Source organism: Rhinolophus ferrumequinum, chromosome 7 (assembly GCF_004115265.2).
Source record: "Rhinolophus ferrumequinum isolate MPI-CBG mRhiFer1 chromosome 7, mRhiFer1_v1.p, whole genome shotgun sequence".
NCBI classification, from domain to species: Eukaryota; Metazoa; Chordata; class Mammalia; order Chiroptera; family Rhinolophidae; genus Rhinolophus; species Rhinolophus ferrumequinum.
The window spans coordinates 19,075,964-19,095,654 of record NC_046290.1 but is presented as its reverse complement, the minus strand read 5'-3'; the positions used below and the strand labels follow the sequence as shown (position 1 = coordinate 19,095,654).

The following is a 19,691-nucleotide window of genomic DNA, read 5'->3' as shown; positions in this document are numbered from 1 at the left end:
TTTTGCTGCAAATATATTACAATAATGGATAATATATAAAATAAAAGTTATAAAACCAGGCTCACATTAAAAAAAATGATAGGTATCAACCAGTAAAAAAAGAAAAGTACAACAATTTTAAACAATAGTGAGCACACTTAGGGCATTGTCTAAAGGGGCTTCAGTCCTGTATGCAGTGGTGACCAGAAATTTGGCTCCTACAACATAACAGGTGCTAAACCCACTCCATGACAGATGAGAAACTCTCATCAACAAATAGGCCACAGCTACTTTTTTCTTTGGTAAAGCGATAGGAGGAGGAAGAAGAAACCTGGGTAAGAAGAAGCAGATGAACATGTGAGTGACTCTTCATGGCAAAATGAGAGTATAAACTGGAGTAACAGATTTAAATGCAGACTTTATGATCAGACAGTTATTTTACTGGTCTTCGCTGAATACTCACAGGAAGACTGAAGGCAAAGCAGGACACCCAGGAGAGTCATCCCTGTGAGGCAGAGATAGATCATACCTGAAGAACTCATTAGAACAAGGTAGAGAACTGATATAAACACAAAAGACTTTTCAAGCTTTTGCTTAGTCCAAGATAGCGGCCCTCTACACTTGGAGAAATAGCTGGAGAGGTGATAGAGGATGTGCTCAATACCAATCGTGGGCCCATTTATGGCTGAGAAAGTCTCTCTGCATCTTATATGGAGTATCAAATATTGGACATATGCATCTGGAAGAAGGGCAGGAGAACTGAGAAAGAGAGAGGTTTCTCCTGGGTTGTAATTGCCCAGGGCCAGAGTGCTGATGGCAGGGAAAAGTAATTAAAATCAGATATCCAGCAAAATAGAAGCTTCTGGTCCAGAAATCATATAATTTGAAGTATGCAATGAATTGAGCCTAACAAACACAAGATGATGATGATGATGATGAAAACGAGAAGGAAGAGGAGGGAGAGAGGGAGAAGGAGAAGGAGAAAAAGGAGAGAAAGAAAGCTATTTCAACATGGACTTGCTAACCTCAAAAAAGATTTCTCTGAACATAAGAGAAGGCTTAAAATTTTCTGTATACAATTATTACTTTTCAATGTCTAATGTTATTCCACCAAAATGTCTAGCACAGTGAAAAAAATTAAAAAGCACAAAAGAAGCAAGACAGCATGGCACATCATTAAGAAATGAAACAGTCAATAGAACAAGAAAGAGAGATAACATAGATTTTGGAATTATCACATATGTATTTAAAATAACCAATTTAAATGCATTAAGAAATCTAGTAAATAAAGGGAACAACATTTACAACATATAGGAAAGAAGTGAAATAAAAGAAATAAAAAATCCAATGGAAAACTGTTGTGCAACAAATAAATTGCTTTTTTGCCTTATCAACAGAGAAAAAGATCAATGAAGTTGAAAATACAAATACAATTTGAATGACAAAAAAAAGGAATTAAAAAAGAAGAAAAAGAAGACCAGATGATACAAAACCTGTAGGAAAATATCACAGTCTATCATACCTATCATTGTACTCCCAGAAAACATATGAGAAATGATGAATTGGACATTAAAAATATTTGAAGGGTGATGGGTTAAATTTTTTTAATGGCAAGACATTCCAGATATTCATAAAGCTGAGCACATCCCAAGCAGAATATGTGCAGAGAAAAGTATACCTGTGCACATTATATCCAAATTGTACAAAAACAGTATATTAAAAGTCATCAGATAGGGAAATGAAACATTATAAAAAGTGGGAAAACAATTTGAATGACAACTCACTGAATCAAATAAACATTTGAAGTCAGTAAACAATTATATACCATTAAAAGTTATGAAAGAAAAATTTAGAATTTAAGCAGTCAACTTAGAATTTTATAAATTGGTAAAAATTTTTTTCATCAATAAGATAAAAATAAATACATCTTTTTAGGCAAGCAAAAACTGAAATTTTTTTTAATAGACGTATAGTATAAAAAATGAAGAAATAAAAATTGGAATTACCAATTCAGGAAAAACTAGAAAACATAAAAAAATCAGTTACAATAAAAATAAATTTGTAATTTAAAGTATCATTCATAAAAAGAAAGTAAATCCGAGTCCTTCAGATTTGTTAAAACTACCCTTTTAGGAATATATAATTCCCATTTTATGTCAGTTTTTTTAAGAAATTCATCCAATGTGTTTTAAGAGAACATGATTTCCTCCATTCTCTCTCTCTCTCTCTCTCTCTCTCTCTCTCTCTCTCTCTCTCTGCCCCTCCCTTCTTTCCTCCCTCCCTCCCTCCCTCCCTCCCTCTCTCTCTCTCTCTCTCTCACACACACACACACACACACACACACACACACACACACACAAACAAAATAGAAGTAAGAAATATGTTCAGTGGGACTGATCACCAGATACCATCTTCCAACTCCTGACCAGGTTTTCAAAAGCCTAGTGAAATGTCTCTACCTAGCCTCAGACTTAATACTTCCCTAAGCAGGGCATTATGTGGTTACAGGAAAAAATTTAATCCCTGACTTCACAAAACCTTCTATATAGTTTTTGTAATAATGTAGATATAATAAAAGACAGAATATAAAAATGTAAAAAAGAAAGTAATAAATTTATCAAAATCTATAATAAAAAATTAATTAAATAAATGGTTCAGTGGAAAGAGAGGGTAAAGAGAAGAGTAAGAGTGAAGATACAAACTGTCGAGAATACTGCCTAAGTAAATTAAGCAACAGTATGATTGGACTCTAATATTTACTTAGGGACTTAAAAAGAAAATTCCAATAACACAGCCTTTCATATTCTAGACTGTTCTGCTAATTGGAAATAATCTGGAAATTCAAAACATCCTTCCTTCCATATTTGCTTACTTACAAGGCGGGCACATTTTTATGATGTGTTTAGCCAGCAGATTAGTGAAGTGGGTACGTCAGGAAGATTCAGCTTCCTAATTAGCGTTTTTAATGAGTTTTTGCTATGTCACTCCCTAGTAGTCTATTTACTGTTTTCCATACTCTAGTTTGGAAGCCAAACTGCTAGTCAGTTTCAATTAACTCAAAATACTTCTACTAAAATCAGCTCAGTGGTAATATTTAATAGCAGACATAGTAATAATAAGGCATGGTATAATAGCATAAGATAGTAATAATGAGGCAAAGTATAAAAACAAGTATATAAATAAACATAAATACATAACACATCTGAATATTAAAATGATAAAATAAAATAGAAATGTGTTCATGTAAAATTCAAAAAAGCATTGTCTATATTAAACATGTTATTATATACCAGGGGTGCCAAGGAATGTATACAAGTAGACACTTTTGTCAGCATTGCTCAAGCAATAGTTCGCCATAATCAGAAGTGTCTGGAGGCTGATGGTAACCACTTTGAGCACCTCTTGTAATTGCAGAAGTCAAACGTGACTTGTATTCATCTTTTATTATTGGTATATATTGAGTATTACAATTGTAATAGTTTTTTTTCCCTTAAAGTGTGAATACATTTCTTTGACACCCTCTGTATATGCAATAGTATTTATTAAAATAAAGTTTAATGAACTTGCAGTTAATTTCAAACTATTTTAGTTTTACAAACTGCATACTACGTGATAGATTGTTTCATCTGCAAATTCGGTGGCCTTTGGTGAATATATTAAGTTATAAACAGTACCTGTATATCAACTACATTGATTTGTTAGTATATTCTTGCTCTATTACTATACTTTTTATGGTAAATCCTAATTTGGCATATATGATAGCAAAATGAAGAAATACATGTCCATCCATTAAGTGACAGTCTATAGACCAGAACAACTCCCAATTCAGAAAATCTTAACTGTGCTCTAGATTATCTGGCTTTGACTGTATTGCAATTTCACATTAGAGAGAGAATTTAGAGTTAGATTTCAGACTTGGTGAGGCTAAACTTTGTGCAAAGCTGAGATTGGTTGAGGCTTTTCAAAGTGAGAAGCTTCTTTTAACTTTCCTGGTTATTTTTCACATATATGATTTATTTCCAACAAAAGCCATACTTCCTCTTCTATGTCATAGAGCTCTCATTGGGAAGTAACATCTCAGCTAGAGATGGCATTCCATGAACCCCTGATATGTGGTGGTCCTATGAGTTGTCCCCAATGTAATATGAGCAGAAGTGTCCATGTAAAGTTAATTAAAAACCAGGGGAACTTTCTCCTTTTCTCTCTTTTCCTGTTGAAGGAATAAAAGCAGAGGACTGGAGGTTCTGGGGGGTAGCAGAAATACATTCTGGAAGCAACGTGGTTCCTAAATCACCATATGAAGAAGACAATCCTATATAAGACAGGAATACCTACATTAGATAACTAAAAGAGTGAGAAGTAAACTTATCTTGTGTTAGGTCACTGAAAGGTTAAGGTTTACTTTTCCCTTTATGAAGATCTACTCTAATTATAGAAACAATTCAGAATTCTTCACACATGAATATATTTTAATAGCAGTGCCTCAGAGATCATTTGAATGATTATTAGATATATTTAGATATTGGTCTCCTAACAATGGCCTGTCAAGTGAAATTGAACATATACATACATGCACATCCATTATGCATATTTAAAGAATGTGATAAAATCAAAGGTTGAACGTTAGTATTTAGAAAACTACCTCAAAAGCAATACTCACAAACACATTTTATTCATGCAGCATATCAACACATTGTAGAATGAAAAGGCAAATAGGAAAATATGTTTTCTTTCTCTAGGGATTATGTCACCTCCTCTGTTCTTTTTATTTTATCATTTGCATTGCCATGGGGATCCGGGAGGTCTATTATTAAAACAGTCTGTAATCCTAAACAAAAGAAACAAGCTGGTGATACAGATGGAGTCCAAGTGAAGAGAATAAGGTAGAAGAAAGTTCAGTAAAATCATATTATAGGAAGAATATGCAGAACACTGGTTTCGCCATAGGAATCTAATATTATATGAAATGAACTTTCAAACCCCTTTGTTATTGCTCATTGATAGTTGGAGGTATCTTAGCTAAAATATGAAAAGAGGAAACATTCAATTAATCATGATTCCACTTTTAATAAAATGTTTTACTTCTTTACCAATTATAAAAATAATAAAAGTCCTGTCTGTACATAACTACCAGAAATTCATTTGGAGGCTGATCAACATTTGACTTCCAACACTCTTATTGCGGTAAGGTCAGAAACTTTTATTTGCAGAGCTATTTCGCCCCATCTGTTCAGTCACACCTAAATGAACAAGGGGTAGGCACCTCACTTCAGTGAGAACAATCAGAACTTTTAATTGGGGATGTTAGAAACAGTTTTCTCTTGGCACTTGGATGTTCAACTTTTAAACTCAGCAGATCTGAAGAGGCCCTTTTACCATATGGACTCAATTGCCTTTCTGGAGAAAGAGTAATGTCTCAGGTGACTAGTGAGATAAGAGAAGGAGAATCCTTGTCATCAGGTCCTTAGGGATATTTTTAACTCTGTGATCCGATCCTGCACTTAGTTTAGGAGGGGACCCTGTATCTTTTTTTTTTTTTTTTTTTTGCTTAATCTGACTTCATTCATTAATGTCCTATTTCTTGAAATCAAACAAAAACAAAAACAAAAACAAAACAAAAAACAAAACGAAAAAACCTCTACTAGAAATATGTTACATAATGTTAGAAGAAGAAATGAGTTTCTTATTCTGGTAACTCCTTGGATCATGTATGCTTTTTGACTTGCCGGAGAACTGCTTCGGCAAAATTGAATAGCGTCAATGGCTTGTATTGAGAATAGAGGAAGGACCTCCTGATTTTTCTGAACTGTAGAATGTATTCTGTCTTTCAAGTCTGGGAACTTATTTCTCTCCCGCCTGTAAAAGTTAAACTTCTCATAGTTCACCCAAGAGCAGTCAAGAACCAAACCTCTTTCCATTCAAAGTGGTCCGAACTCTCCATCTCTTTTGGCAAATCACAACCCAATTAGTATAGTTCTAAATTTTACTTTCTTTTCTGATAAATATATTTATGAAATTTTATTGAAAGTAGAAATCAATCATTCAATGGCTTTAAACCTCGCCTAACTTACCCCATGAATTGTAAAAATGTTGTGTGAAATCTAAGACTATAGGCAGTGAGGTTAGATCCTGAGGTTATATGTGGTTGAGGCTAAAAAGAAAAGATATTTAACTAAATCTCAGGCTAGTGATTTCACTCCATCCCTTCAGTCATAGTTCACTGAACAAGAGGTAGGTACCTATATTATTGTTTAAAAGTGTCACTGTCATTTATTCACTAAGTAACACTTAATATATTTTTGACAAGTATTGCTCTTGCTTGAGAAAAATTGATAAGAACACTTTGTTTCATTTCCCTCATAAGCCTTTTTATTTTGAATGGAACATACAAGGTTCTGCTTGTTCTATTTATTGTACATTCCCTGCATGAATGACTGTAAGAACCAGGCAGCAAGGATGTACAGCACATTTAAGTAGAATCAACCAAAGACGGACAGAGTCTCCCCAGCCACAGACCTCACGCTCCTGATGTAGGACAGGTAGGATGAGCAGGACATAGGATGGATGGGAGGACAATGAACAATGTCACTGTTCTTGCTGATGGATGGGCTGTGGCCAAAAACACCAGGTAGAGGAAAGACAGACTCCAAGTACTCTGGCCCAGACAGATCCATGACTGTGGTCAGCGGGTGAGAACCACCCGTGTGCTCCCTGCCTTCTTTTGTCCTTTTGTGGCTGCAAACTTGGCTCCCGGTAGCATTTGGACATAGAGTCAATATTCAGAAAAGAGGGTGCTCAGAATAATTTTTATACATGCTACTCAGCAGCCACATTACATGAACATTGTCACTCAAAGACCTGAAAACTAAAGCACTACAACTATAAATATTTTTCCAGCAATTAACACTCAGCATCAGGTTCAAATTTAAGCACAATTTTTGAAAAGCCAGGGCACACATTGTTTAATAAAATGATACTTTGCCTTCCCCATCCCTTCTTCCTTGGGACACATGACTATTCACAGTGACAGCTCTCTCACTTAACTTCAAACCAAACCATTCAAAGATTTGAGGAAAACAGACATCTGGATAATTTCATTTGTCTGCACCCAAGGAATAGATAAGCATATTCAATTCCAAAGTTCACAGAAGTCTAACCCGGGAGTCATCTGTCTTAGCCAAGTGTTTTGTGGTTTTATTTTCTTATAGTTTGCTTTTTTCTTAGCTTACCCTGAGAACAGACAGGACAGTCTATAGAACCTCCCTAAGCAATTCTTCCCCAGATAAGGTGGAATTTCCTGGAGGAAGCCAGGCAGGTGGCACAGATGGCAATAAATGACTCCTGTATTACAAGGATGCCCCATTACAGAGGAGCAGTGCAGGGTCTGACTCCTCGGCAAGACCTAGTGGGAGTTGAGCTTCACTGGCTTGAACCAGGTGTCCTGTTTTCCTGTCTGATCCACTGCCCACTTAAACAGGTAGACAGAGGAATCAAAGCCAGGACCTGCATTCGACTCCCGCCTTTGGAATCTCCTCCAACCCTCTGGTCTCCAGGTCACATGAGATAAGGCCACCTGTGCGGGTGAAGTTAAAGCTTAACCCTGACACTGAGAACTTTGCAAATCCCTGGGGCAAGTCTGCACAGAACTTTATTAAGGTTAGAAAGGAAGGGTTGGCAGACCACATTGTGGGCCCTTTATCACAGTGAAAATAAGGCTGAAACCACATTGGTCGAAGTCCAGCCAACTTATAGACCAGGAGAGAAGAGGGGTACATAAAGGTGTCATGTTCTGTTTTGTTTGTTTGCCTGTTTGTTTTGAAGAGTTAAAGTGAGGGGGAATGCTCAAAACCATTTGACCATATTTCAAAATCTATCCTAAGAATATAAGAGAAAGATAGAGGCAAATTGTTCTGTAGACCTCCATACCTGAGTGTACCAACAAGCATTTCTTCAGTCCTCTCTCATTTTTTGACTATTTTTTTCAATTTTATTGATGCATAAATGACAAATGTAATCATAGTATATTTAAAGTGTGCAATGTGATTTGATATACATATACATTGTAAAAGGATCCCCACCATCAAGCTAATTAACAAACACATCCATTACTTCACCTTTGTGTGTGTGTGTGTGTGTGTGTGTGTGTGTGTGTGAACTCTTAGATTCTACTCTCCTAGCAAATTTCAATTATGCAATACAGTACTATCAGCTACAGTTGCCATGGTATACATTAGATTCTCAGACCTGATTCACCTTTAAATGGTGCCTGTTCTCATAGAGACTGTTGCCACTATTGGAGGAGGCCCCAGGGTAAATCTGAGTGCTAACCAGGAGTTAGGGGGATAGGACAGCTTGGCAGTAGGAAGCCAAAAAGCTGGGCTGCCAAGGGGCTTGACTCTTCTATTGGTTTAGTGAGTCAGTGTAATGAAAAATGAATCCCAGAGCACAGATAATCTTAACATTGCCAATTTTCTAAGTCAGCTTCAGCACTTTGTTCCCCAGAAACTTGAATTTCTGCAGCAGCAAGCTGACATAGGTGAGATCCATGCATACATAAAAATGGATGGTTTTGTGGCTGGATCTCCATATTCCAACAGACATACTTGGCTGCAATCTCAAAGTTTCCAACCACTCTTCATTCTCTGCATCTATGAGACCAAAATTTTCTGCAAAGTCCTAATACTCGGAAGATGCAAAAAAAACAAAAAACAAAAACAAACAAATAAACAAAAAAACACCTCAAGTTCTTCACATCTTCCATCTTGTTCTTGTGTACTTTGTTTTAAAGGATTTCTTCCAGTGTGATGGCATACGTCTCAAGGAAACTAACTGCCTTCTGTCCCAATATTCTGTATATTATTTCAACATGTTCCCATTTCTACTTTGAAACTGGGGGATAAACAAGGGTGGACCATTTCTTTTCAATCTTTAGCAGGTTCCCTTCCACACCACTCAAAATTATGAGCCTTGCCAACGTCAATCCAAGCCCCACAGGATGTAGAAATGCAACTTATAGGTTCTATTAATCATTTGGAATGATGTTATATCACTGACTGGGGATATCATAAGGGTGCTGTCAACTCCTGGAAGGAAGATAACCGGAGTGGATCTTCCCCCCAAATCCAGCATGCCTACATTGAATATTCCTAGAGGTGGTTTTACAGCTTGTGAGGAAGTTGACTGTCATCCATGCTAAACCCCTTCATCTGTTCCATTCATGATGAAAACAGTCATTTTCTATAAGGCCAGGAGATGCCTTAAACACTTCTTTCACATTTTGTCTTTTGCAGTTACTTCTGAGCCTTTTCTCCCAAGTCAGGCATAAATTAGCTGTTGCCTTGAGGAACAAAGAGGTGACTTTCCAGAAGGAAAAAGGAATTCCTTATTTAACATCATCTCTTATTGTCCTTCCAAGGTCATCGGAATAAGCAGAAAGGCCCAGCTGCAGTGCTCTGAAGCATGAGTCAAGTTGGGAACTTCCCTGGGCTATGGGGCAAATGGGAAGATGTACGTGGGTACCAGTAATCCTCCTGCCAAATACGATCCAGTAAAAGACCCCATGGCCCACATCCAGCTGTGGGGAGGTGGGTGCAGGCCTGTTAGCCTCCTCATACCCCTAAAGCTTCCTTGAGAATGCTGAAGAAAACCCCAATGACAGAGACGCAGTGCCCCTTTGATATATACAACGTAATAGACACACAAACAGCCCCAGGAGTTTTGCCATCCTCATTATCCTCAGGTTCCTTTTTATTTGGTAGTTTGCTCATTTATTTGTCCGAAGACTGTGCTACAGCTATGACGGCACAGCTGGCACATGACAGAGCACAGACATGAATCCACAGCTTCTCTCTCCAATTCAAAAGTACTTTATCAATTCATTTTTGTTGTTTCACAGGATTCTGTGGTAGCATAGGCTCTTATAGGCTTCTTGATACAAATGGTTGTTCAGATTCTGGTGCTTTGCATGAGTCCTTCACAGCCTCCTTTGTTCCATCCATGGACATAGGTGTCATTCCCCTGGATCAGGTAGAAGGAGGCTGCTTCCAGTTCTGCTGCCAGCTTCCCTAACAACACAATTTCAAATGAAGCAAATTGAATTTATTTCAAATTAAAGATAGATTGCTAGAACAACACTTAGCCTTGGACACATGGAAATAGTAGAACCTAGTACAATCCTTTTTGTCTATAATGTTAACCCAGCTCACTATTTAAAGGCCGTGCAGAAACTCACAGTAGACAACACACCATATTTGAATGATCTTCAATATTTCACAATATTTTATAGGCATTTTAAAATTCTAGAGTAAAAGCATGGGTTTAAATACACTGTTTTACTGCTGCAAAGACTTCTCACTCCACCTACCCAGAGCCAGGCCAGACTTCCTAGGTTAAGGCCATGTTCCTTCATCAGGCTGCCCTCACCAGCTCTACGTTTGGAGGTCCTTGGGCCACCATCAGTTTTAACTATGAATTTGTGGGTTCGCACCATGCCTTCAGGGTTGATAGTTAGAACAATTCACAGAACTGAGAAAGAGCTACACTTTTGATTACAGTTTTATTGTAGCAAAAAAGATACAAATTAGAACCAGCCAAAGGGAGAGACACAGAGCAAAGTCCAGGAGGATTCCAAACACAGAACTTCTGTTGTCTGCTCCCAAGGCTGTGGGGAAGCATTAGCCTTCCAGTACATCACTGTGTAACAATACACCAAGTTGCCAACCAGGACGCTCACCCACGCTGCAGCAACCCGTTTCTTTTGGGGTTTTGTTACATAGGCATGGTTGATTGAATCATTGACCAGGCCGCTGTACTCAATTCCCAGCTCCCCTCCCTTCTCCAGAGCTCTGGTTGATAGCAGGTGGCTCAAAGCCCTAATCCTCACATGATAAGTCTTTCTGACATTGCCAGCCTCCATCCTGAGTCATCGCCTTAGCACAAGCTATCTAGGGGCCCACGCTGAGCCACCTCAGTATAAAACATCAAGTGTGATCGGAGCCCGCCATGAATCACAATGACATTCCTATCACTAGGGAAGTTCCAAGGATTTAGATTGTGCTTCCTAGGAACTGGGGATGAAGGGGGACCAAATTTGTTAGTACACAACTGCTCCATCATAACTAAAAATGAATTAAAAAAATACTTCTGTGGTGCAGGTGACAGTCTAGTAAAAAACCTTAAACAAAATCAGTGTTCTCACTCAGTAGTAAACCATTCAAACATGACCAGAGAAGTTGGTCCAGAGACGCTCTGCTGGTTAAGCTAGAATTGTCCTCTGGAAATATTTTTGGAAACAGTGTAGACTATAGAGAAAGGACAAAAAAAAAAAAAAAAGATGTTTTTCCAGCATTTCACAGCATAGCAGGTATCAGAAACAGTGATGTTTTAAAATGTACTCTTAATCCCATTTCGTTAGGACTGTGTCTGTTTGGATATGGAGAGATGTATGCTGGAATGACCCCATGGTCCAGCAAATTCTAAAGACAATAGTTTCTACATATGTCAATAGAACAAGTTAGAAGCAAAATCACACCTCAGATACTTGAGCAGCTTACATGAATGTATAACACTGTATTATCTGTGACCCAGATGCACAGGGATATTTTTCAGATATTGTGGAATCTAACGTAATAAAGTGCTTTAGACTGCCTTTTCTATAGATTATCTTCCTAGGTTCAGATACCAGCTATGTGCCTGAGGAAAGTCAATTAACTTATGATGTTAATAATTCATAATATTCGCTCAGAAAAGTGTCAAAATTAACTAAAAATAACTCACATGAAGTGATTAAACAACATTTGACTCATAGCAAATATTTAATAAATGTGAGCTAATAGTGGTAGTGGTAGTAGAAGTAGTAACACATATCAGAAAAGCTTTTAGCATACATTCTTACATCTAAATTACAGAATTCTTCCATCTGAAGCGTAGAATTATTTGTACTGAAAATTAAAAATCTAAAAATATGCCTTTTAAACAGAGGAGACGTTAGCTTTAATTAGAAGATATATTTTAAAGACACCTCTTTGGGGCAGAATAAAGCTCCAGCTTATATGTTATTGGTGTGCAGTTTTTGACAGTGCAGCAGTAGTCACAGCGATTTCAGCAATGGACGAGAAAGGAGACAGAGCACATGCTTACTAGTGAGGCTGGGGAAATGATTCTTCTTTTTTCCCCTTTGGCATTGCTTGACTGCCTCCATGACTGCTCATCTAATGTAGCTAAGAGACCACTTCCAAGTAATGAATGAAGGCATTCACTTCTTTGTTCCAGGAGACTATTGAATGTGTAAGGGCTTTGTTTTAGAGAATATTGATTTGTTCGATTTGAAATTCCTTTTCCATAATATAGCACCTACCTTGGGGTTCCTTTCATCCTCCAGTCATCTAGAGCCCATTTCCCTAACAATATAGCCAATCCGGTAGATACTGTCTAAAAAGCTCTATAAATTCATTTCTTACCATGGTTGTTATTATCTAGTGGAATCAGGAAGCATCAACGTCCTGATTGAAATACCACTGAAACGAGAAACACAGCTCTTAATTCTACTCATTTAGGGAATATATCTTTGACTTACTCAGTCAAATGCGGCTGTCACAGTTCACATTTCTTCATCTGCTACGATGAACATTACTTTTCTACTAAAATTCAATGTAAACATCTTTTTTTTCCTTCATGTTTCCAAAGCTAAAGCCTAATAACTACATATGTCAAGACTTATTAAAATATTATAATCTATTACATGTTACTGTAGACCATTTTATGTTTTGCCTATTGATTTCAAAAATAGATTTTTTTTTTTGCCTATTGATTTCTAAGACGAGATACTATATTTGTGAAGGCAATGTTTGTAACATTAAAATGAGAATTACTTGGAACTTCTGAGTATATCAATATTATCAAGGGCTAATTTTCAACTTTTGTGTAATAAGAACTTACCTAATTTCTCAAATGTCTGCATAGTAACATAAATGTCTTTGAAAACACATGGGCATTGCAAAAATAAATGGTAATTCTTTGTGATCAATTTGGATAAAAATGTGTTCTCAAAACCATTCATGTATTCTTAGAATTATTCTAGTTATAAAATATTACATTATATTAGAATTGTTTTTCTAAATAAATGACATTCATTAAATCTGACTTGCATAAAAAGCGAGCATTTTTCAGTATTTCATTATATAATACACATAGTATCAAATATGGGAAATATGCCTAAATATAGGCTGATGAGTAGCTCATTGTGACAGCTGCTGTCTTGACAAAATCATTATGTCTTTTATATATATATATAAAACATATATATATATATATATATATGTTAGCTAGATATCTAAATATATATATATAGTTGTTTGTTTGTTTGTTTGTTTGTTTTTTCCTGTATCTAGCTTGCTATAACCAAACTTCATTGACACTTTAGGAAATATGAGTCTTTCTCCATCTGGCACATGGCTTTTAAAACTCATTTGCTATAATTTAGAAAATATGCAAACAGCTGGCACAAAAAACATTTTTATTAAGTTATTTAACATCATATTTGAAAGATCTGTAAACCAGAATATTTTTATAAACCAGAATATTTTCTTCATTTTTCAACTGTGCAATCTCTACAATCTCTTTCTAAATTCTAAGAGACTATTTGGTTTGGGGTTTATTTGTCAACTGTACATTAATCTCTAGTATTTAAATTTTATACATTGATAATTCAGCTGATCATTGGCCTTGAAAATATTAAAAGCAGGAGGGGTTCCCTTTCTGTTTGTTTGTTTTTACAATAAAGATTTTAGATTCTGCCTCTCAATTCGTATAAGATTACTGAATAAATAATTAGTATGTTTGTGTTTTTTAGTCTTTCTTCTTACATATAGTACACACCATATAAAATTTTTATATTACCAAACCTCTACTCATTTATAGTTATATCTTTCTGATTTTCTCAATACCTCCCATATTAAACAGTAATATTGGTAATTTATAAGGAAAGTAAAAATTTTGGAATATATATGTTTTATATAAACACAATCTCATAAACACAGTTTATAAAAGGAAAGATTGTAATAAGATATTCAAAAAGGGCTTGTATTAATAACTATGAACTATTTAAATAAATAAAATTGCGTCTTGTTGGTAGTAAATTAGGTGGCTAAGTATTCAGAAAATAAAAAATGCAGCAGTGAGGAGAATATAAATTATTTATACAAATGTTCTTAAAAGCGTTGAAAAGTTAGCTAGATATCTAAATGAAGGTGAGAATCTAATGTCAGAGACAGTTTTGTTCTGGGGACGTTGTCATCAAATGATGAACTTGACAAGCTTTCGTTCTCCAAGACTCAATGAACAACAAAGTATAAAGACACAGTCACAATGCCTGCCTAAATTGAATTCAAGACCCTTCTCTTATAAAACTACAGTGCCACAGGGTTATAATTTCTGTGAAAGGGAGTACCAAGTCTCAAACTCTTCCTGCTTCCTCATCTAAAGAAGATAGAAATAAAAGTTGTTCATGTAGAGAACAGTAGGTCTGATGAGGAAAATCAGAAGCAAGTTATAATCACAAGCAAATTCTAATGGATTTGAAAGTCAAGGTCGCATCACATTTTCAGCCCAAAGGCAGTTGTCCTAAATGCCTACTATAATCAAGTACATACACATCATCTTTGGAGTACTTTTCCTCAATAATTTCACAAATAATTTTAAGGCAAAATGAGCAAATCATGGTAAAAAAAAAAGACCAACTGAATGAACAGATGTCCTATGTTTTTAGATTAGAAGACCTAAAGCTATGCAAATGTCAGTCATTTCCAATTTGGGCTATAGATTCAAAAATATATGTCAAAATTCCATTTTTTAAACATTTCTTGATATTATTTAACAAATTTTCTTAAAATGTATCTGAAAACAAAACAAAACAAAACAAAACAAAAAACACAAAGTGCTAATAGTCAAAGTACTATTAAAGAAGAATCACATAGTTGATGGACTTTTCCTAACCACAGGATTTGTCATAAAGCTACTGTAATTAAGAGAGAATGACTTCAGTGTAGGTGTAGAAAAATGTGTCAATGGAATAGAAAAGAGGGCTCAGAAATAGACCCATATTATATGAACACGATATTTAACTAAGATTGCATTGTAAGTCAGTGAACAAAAGATAGACATTCAAAATAAATGGTGCTGGATGATTGTCCAACTGAAAGAGGCTGGGTAATAGTTGTTAAAGACAAAAATCTTGAACTAAACCCTACATACATAATCAGATGTGCGCTTACCAGCTCTATAATCTCAAGCAGTTAGTTAATGTCTATGTGCCTGAATTTCCTCATCTGTAAAGTGGGATAGTAATGGCATGCATGACTTAAAGATTTCTTGTGGGTATCAATTGAATTAATACGTGTAAAGTATTAAAATGAATAATTGACAAGTAGTAGAAAATGACATTTATTATTATTATTATTATTATTATTATTATCCATAATTACCATAAACACCTTTATCATCAATAACATAATCATCATGATATGGGAAAACAACTTTATAATCCTACCTTGTAATATACATAAAATCATTTTCAGGTAGAATAAAGACCTGAATGAGAAAGGCAAAAATTTAAACATATTTTATTTCTATGTTTGAAGGATGTAAGTGGCTTTTTTGAACATAGAGATTGAAGACTTTTATATTGTATTGTCTGAGAGTTGATAAAAGGTTTAACATTTCCCAATCAGTTTTCATGTTTACAACAACGTTGTCATTGAACTAACTAGCAGATTATTGTTTTAATGCAGATTTGCGTTTCAGTAAATTTTCCAAATTCTTAAAAATTCACCACACCCCTTTTTCTCAGCTTACCTAAATGATTCTCTTTCATAGAGAAAATACTGCTTTCAATTCTATATGAAAACTTTCTGGCTCATCCAAATTCAGAATTATGTTCCAATACTGTTCACAACACTCATTTAGCATTTACCATTTCCTTCTTATACTTTTAATTTGTACAATGGCTAATAGATCTGAGTTTACAGTAAGACATCACCTAAGTAGTTTGAAAAACAAATTCTATCAGTTATTAATTGAGGGTCTGGGTAAATAACCTCTCTAAATCAAAGTTTCCTGATTTGCAATAAAATAATAGTAATAACTGATTTATGAGATTTAATTGGCATTAACTTTGATATAAGCAATATACCTATCATTGCAAGTCTGGTTACTTTGCCATTTTGAATTTTACTGTAAACATATTAGCAGAAAATATTGAGCTATGTTGTTAATATCCATTTGAGTATCATTCAAAATATCTTGTACAAAGAGATATTTAATAAGTATTTCTTGTTTGTTATGGAAACTAGCTGCTTAAGTTCAAGTTCAGTATCCCCCATTTTACTGTGTATTGTCTTTTGAAAGCCCTGAGCATGAAAGATCATTTCTTTTTCTTCTATTTTTTTGCATAGGTGCTACGCAAAGATGTCCAGTTTTAGAATAATTGAGAAAGGGAATTTTTTTCCCTTCTGTTGTATCCACATAATTACACAATAAAAGTTGGAGAAAAAATAATCAATGGAATAATATAATTTTGCTCTTGTGTGTGAAACATATTAAAACTAATGATCCTGTGTATTCTATAGCTATTGAGTGTCTTCATTAGGCGTCTTTACCTTATTTAAATAGCTTCGTTTTTCTTATTATTATACTGTTTGATATTCTAAACTCTTAATGTGAGTGAAAGACATTTATCTTTCAAAAATGAACACTCAGAAGAGCTTCTTTTCAAAAGTTGTTTTCGGCTGATCATTGAGCATATTTAATTATTACAAAAGTTACTGAAAACACACACTCACCAATCATCTCTTTGTTACTGCAGAATAATTCCTTTCTCTCTCTCTGGCTTTCACTCTCCCTGTCAGTCTCTCTCTCTCTGGGAGGCATACTTTTATTTGTCTTATGCCCTAAGTGAGAAGACATACTTTTTTTCTTTTGCCATTATTTGACAAACAATATATTCAGATTATCTAGGCAAACTGTTATACTCAGATCTTTCTGGCAGTTTATATAATAGCCATTTTTGATTTTTTTTTTTCCTGGAACTTACCCAATGTCTTTTAAAAAGCTAAGTGTCTTTGCTTTGAGTGAATATTTATTTTTATGGAATCCATTTTAAGTATTACGATAGAGCCCAGTCAATTTAACATAGACTTACTGAACATCAGAATTCTAGGAGATCTTCACATGTACTCTATTGGACTCTAAACTTCTTTACTTATGGCGTACTCTCTGGTTTCTGTTGCAAAACATGTAAACAGGGAAATAGCTACTTATCAATGAGGCTCATTCAACTTTTGTCCATATATAACTTCACAAAATGGCCTTTTATCCTAAGCCTGAAACTTTCTTCTTAAAATTTCCACCAAACAAATGTATGTTTAATTTTGAAGTTACTTAAAACAAGCCTCTTATTTTTTCTTCCCCATTAGAGACAGTAAAGAATACAAGTTTGGGAGGGGGAGCAAATATTTTCTCTCAGCAAAAATTCATTTGCATTCTCCTAAACAATTTTACCATTCAGTTCTCACAAAATTTATTTTGGGTAACTATTTTTAATCCTGTTTTTCATAGGAAAAAAATCAGGACACAGCTTCTAATATTAAAAAATAGCTACCATGGCTTTCTCATGACTTTCGTTTTCTAAGAAGAAGAATAGTTTGTTTGTTTAGAAACTGACAATTTCAACTCTTCCTTAGTACCCTGATTTGTATTCATTAGACATGCTGCATTTTTCTTTATTTTAATTTTTTTTTCTTTACATATCATTGCCAGGAAGGAGGAAAGGAAGGAAGGGAAGGAAGGAGGGAGTGAAAGAGGGAGGGAGGGAGGAAAGGAGGGAGGGAGAAAAAGGTGTTCTGATGCAACCTCTGTAAGACATGTGTCCTAAACTGAAAAAAAAAGGTAATTATCTACAGTTTTAGTTTTAAATCTGTTAGAATCTATGTAGGCATAATTTGGAACCTTGAAGTTTCCTAATTATGTTAAGATATTTTTGATACATCATGGCTCATGGCTTCTAAGAGTGTTACTATCTATAATATACTTCTAAATATGGTGTGAGAAAAAAAAAAATAAATGACCTATTTCCCTAAAATTGTCATCCATGAAGCTAAACCATCAAACAGGTGACCAAAAAAAAAAAAAAGACATTTTTAACCTCTGTAATCATTAAAGGGTAATATATAACATTTTTAACTCACTTTATTCTATAAATTTAAATGAAATTATTATTCTATCTAATACTATTGTACCTTATACTATGTTTCTACTTCTATTTTATATTAACCTATTTGGATCACAGACTCATGAATATTGCCTATAATACTAAACATAGATTCTCACATCTCAGCAGCTCTTGCTCTTACCCCATTAAACATACAAGTAATTTTATATACTTAGGTCACATAACAATATTTATTGCCCAATAACAACTGACAAATATTGATTGGAATGAATCTTGGTGCTTTACCTGTGTTAACTAATTTAATCCCCATGAAAAAACTTTATGTGGTTATATACTAGCTTTCTCCTCCTTTTGGAGAAGATGCTGAAGCCATGAGGAGGTTAAGTAAGAGGACCAAAGTTACAAAGTTTGTTAATGGCGTTACCTAGGTTGAAATCCATGATATTTGGTTCTAGAGTCCATGCGCTTAATCACCAGCTCTTATGGAAGGCTCCGTTATCTTAAATATTCACAATCCCTATAAATGCAGGTTATATTAAGTCAATTTGTCTTCGAGTTCCTGGCACACAACAGTCTATCATGATTGTTGATTATAATAGTACTCAACTCGTGAATGGCTATACCATTGCCACACATGTGCACACACACACACACACACACACACAGAATTGTGTTTAGAAATATCTGGGGTTCAGTTCACTCTCAGATTTTATAACTTTAGGAGGCAAATGATGGAGTGATAGATGGCTTGGCAGCTAGTGCTAAAAGAGAGCTGAGTAGATATATGTGGTTACAAATCCCCTACCATTATCATTTCCTGATTCCTTTCATAAGGATTCCTGAAAATGACATTTTGGAAATCATTTATCCAATAAGTTGTTACTTATCGAGCTCCAGAGGTTCTTCCTTTGCCCTTGAAATGTCCTTTGAACCCCAGCGTTAGCATCATCACCTGGGAACTTCCTAGAAATGCAGAATCATCCCAGGTCTGCCGAATTAAAATATTTATTTTACCAAGATTCCATGTGACTCATAGGCACATTCAAGTTTAATAAATATTGCTTGAAAATACCCAATGGACTCTGCCTTCTGGTAGCCTACATTCTTCTGTGGCACACAATACTGTACCCACACATGGCATTTGCATTTAAGTGTAAATTATGTGAGATGAAATAACATTAAAATTTCAGTGCTTCTGTAATGCTAGCCGCATTTCAAGTGTTTAATAATTACTCGTGTGGCTAGTGGTACTATACTGGATATATTGAATATATACTAGATAATACTATGTTGGAAAGCATCCATATAGGATATTTCCATTATTGCTGAAAGTTCTATTGGAAGCACTGCTCTGGATCAAGGAAAAACCATTTTTATTCTATTGTTAATGATCAAGAAGGCACGATTTTAGGTTTTGTCGTCTATGTATGGTCTCGGTTGCAGTCTTTTTTCCTCAAACAACCGCTATAAAAAATGTAAAAGCAATTCT

General features: G+C 35.0%; 1 pseudogene; it reads right to left on the bottom strand.

Annotated features, from left to right (window-relative positions):
- Positions 1–8,313: 8,313 nt before the first annotated feature.
- On the bottom strand, positions 8,314–9,352 carry LOC117025119 (ectonucleoside triphosphate diphosphohydrolase 6-like; annotated as a pseudogene).
- Positions 9,353–19,691: the final 10,339 nt, after the last annotated feature.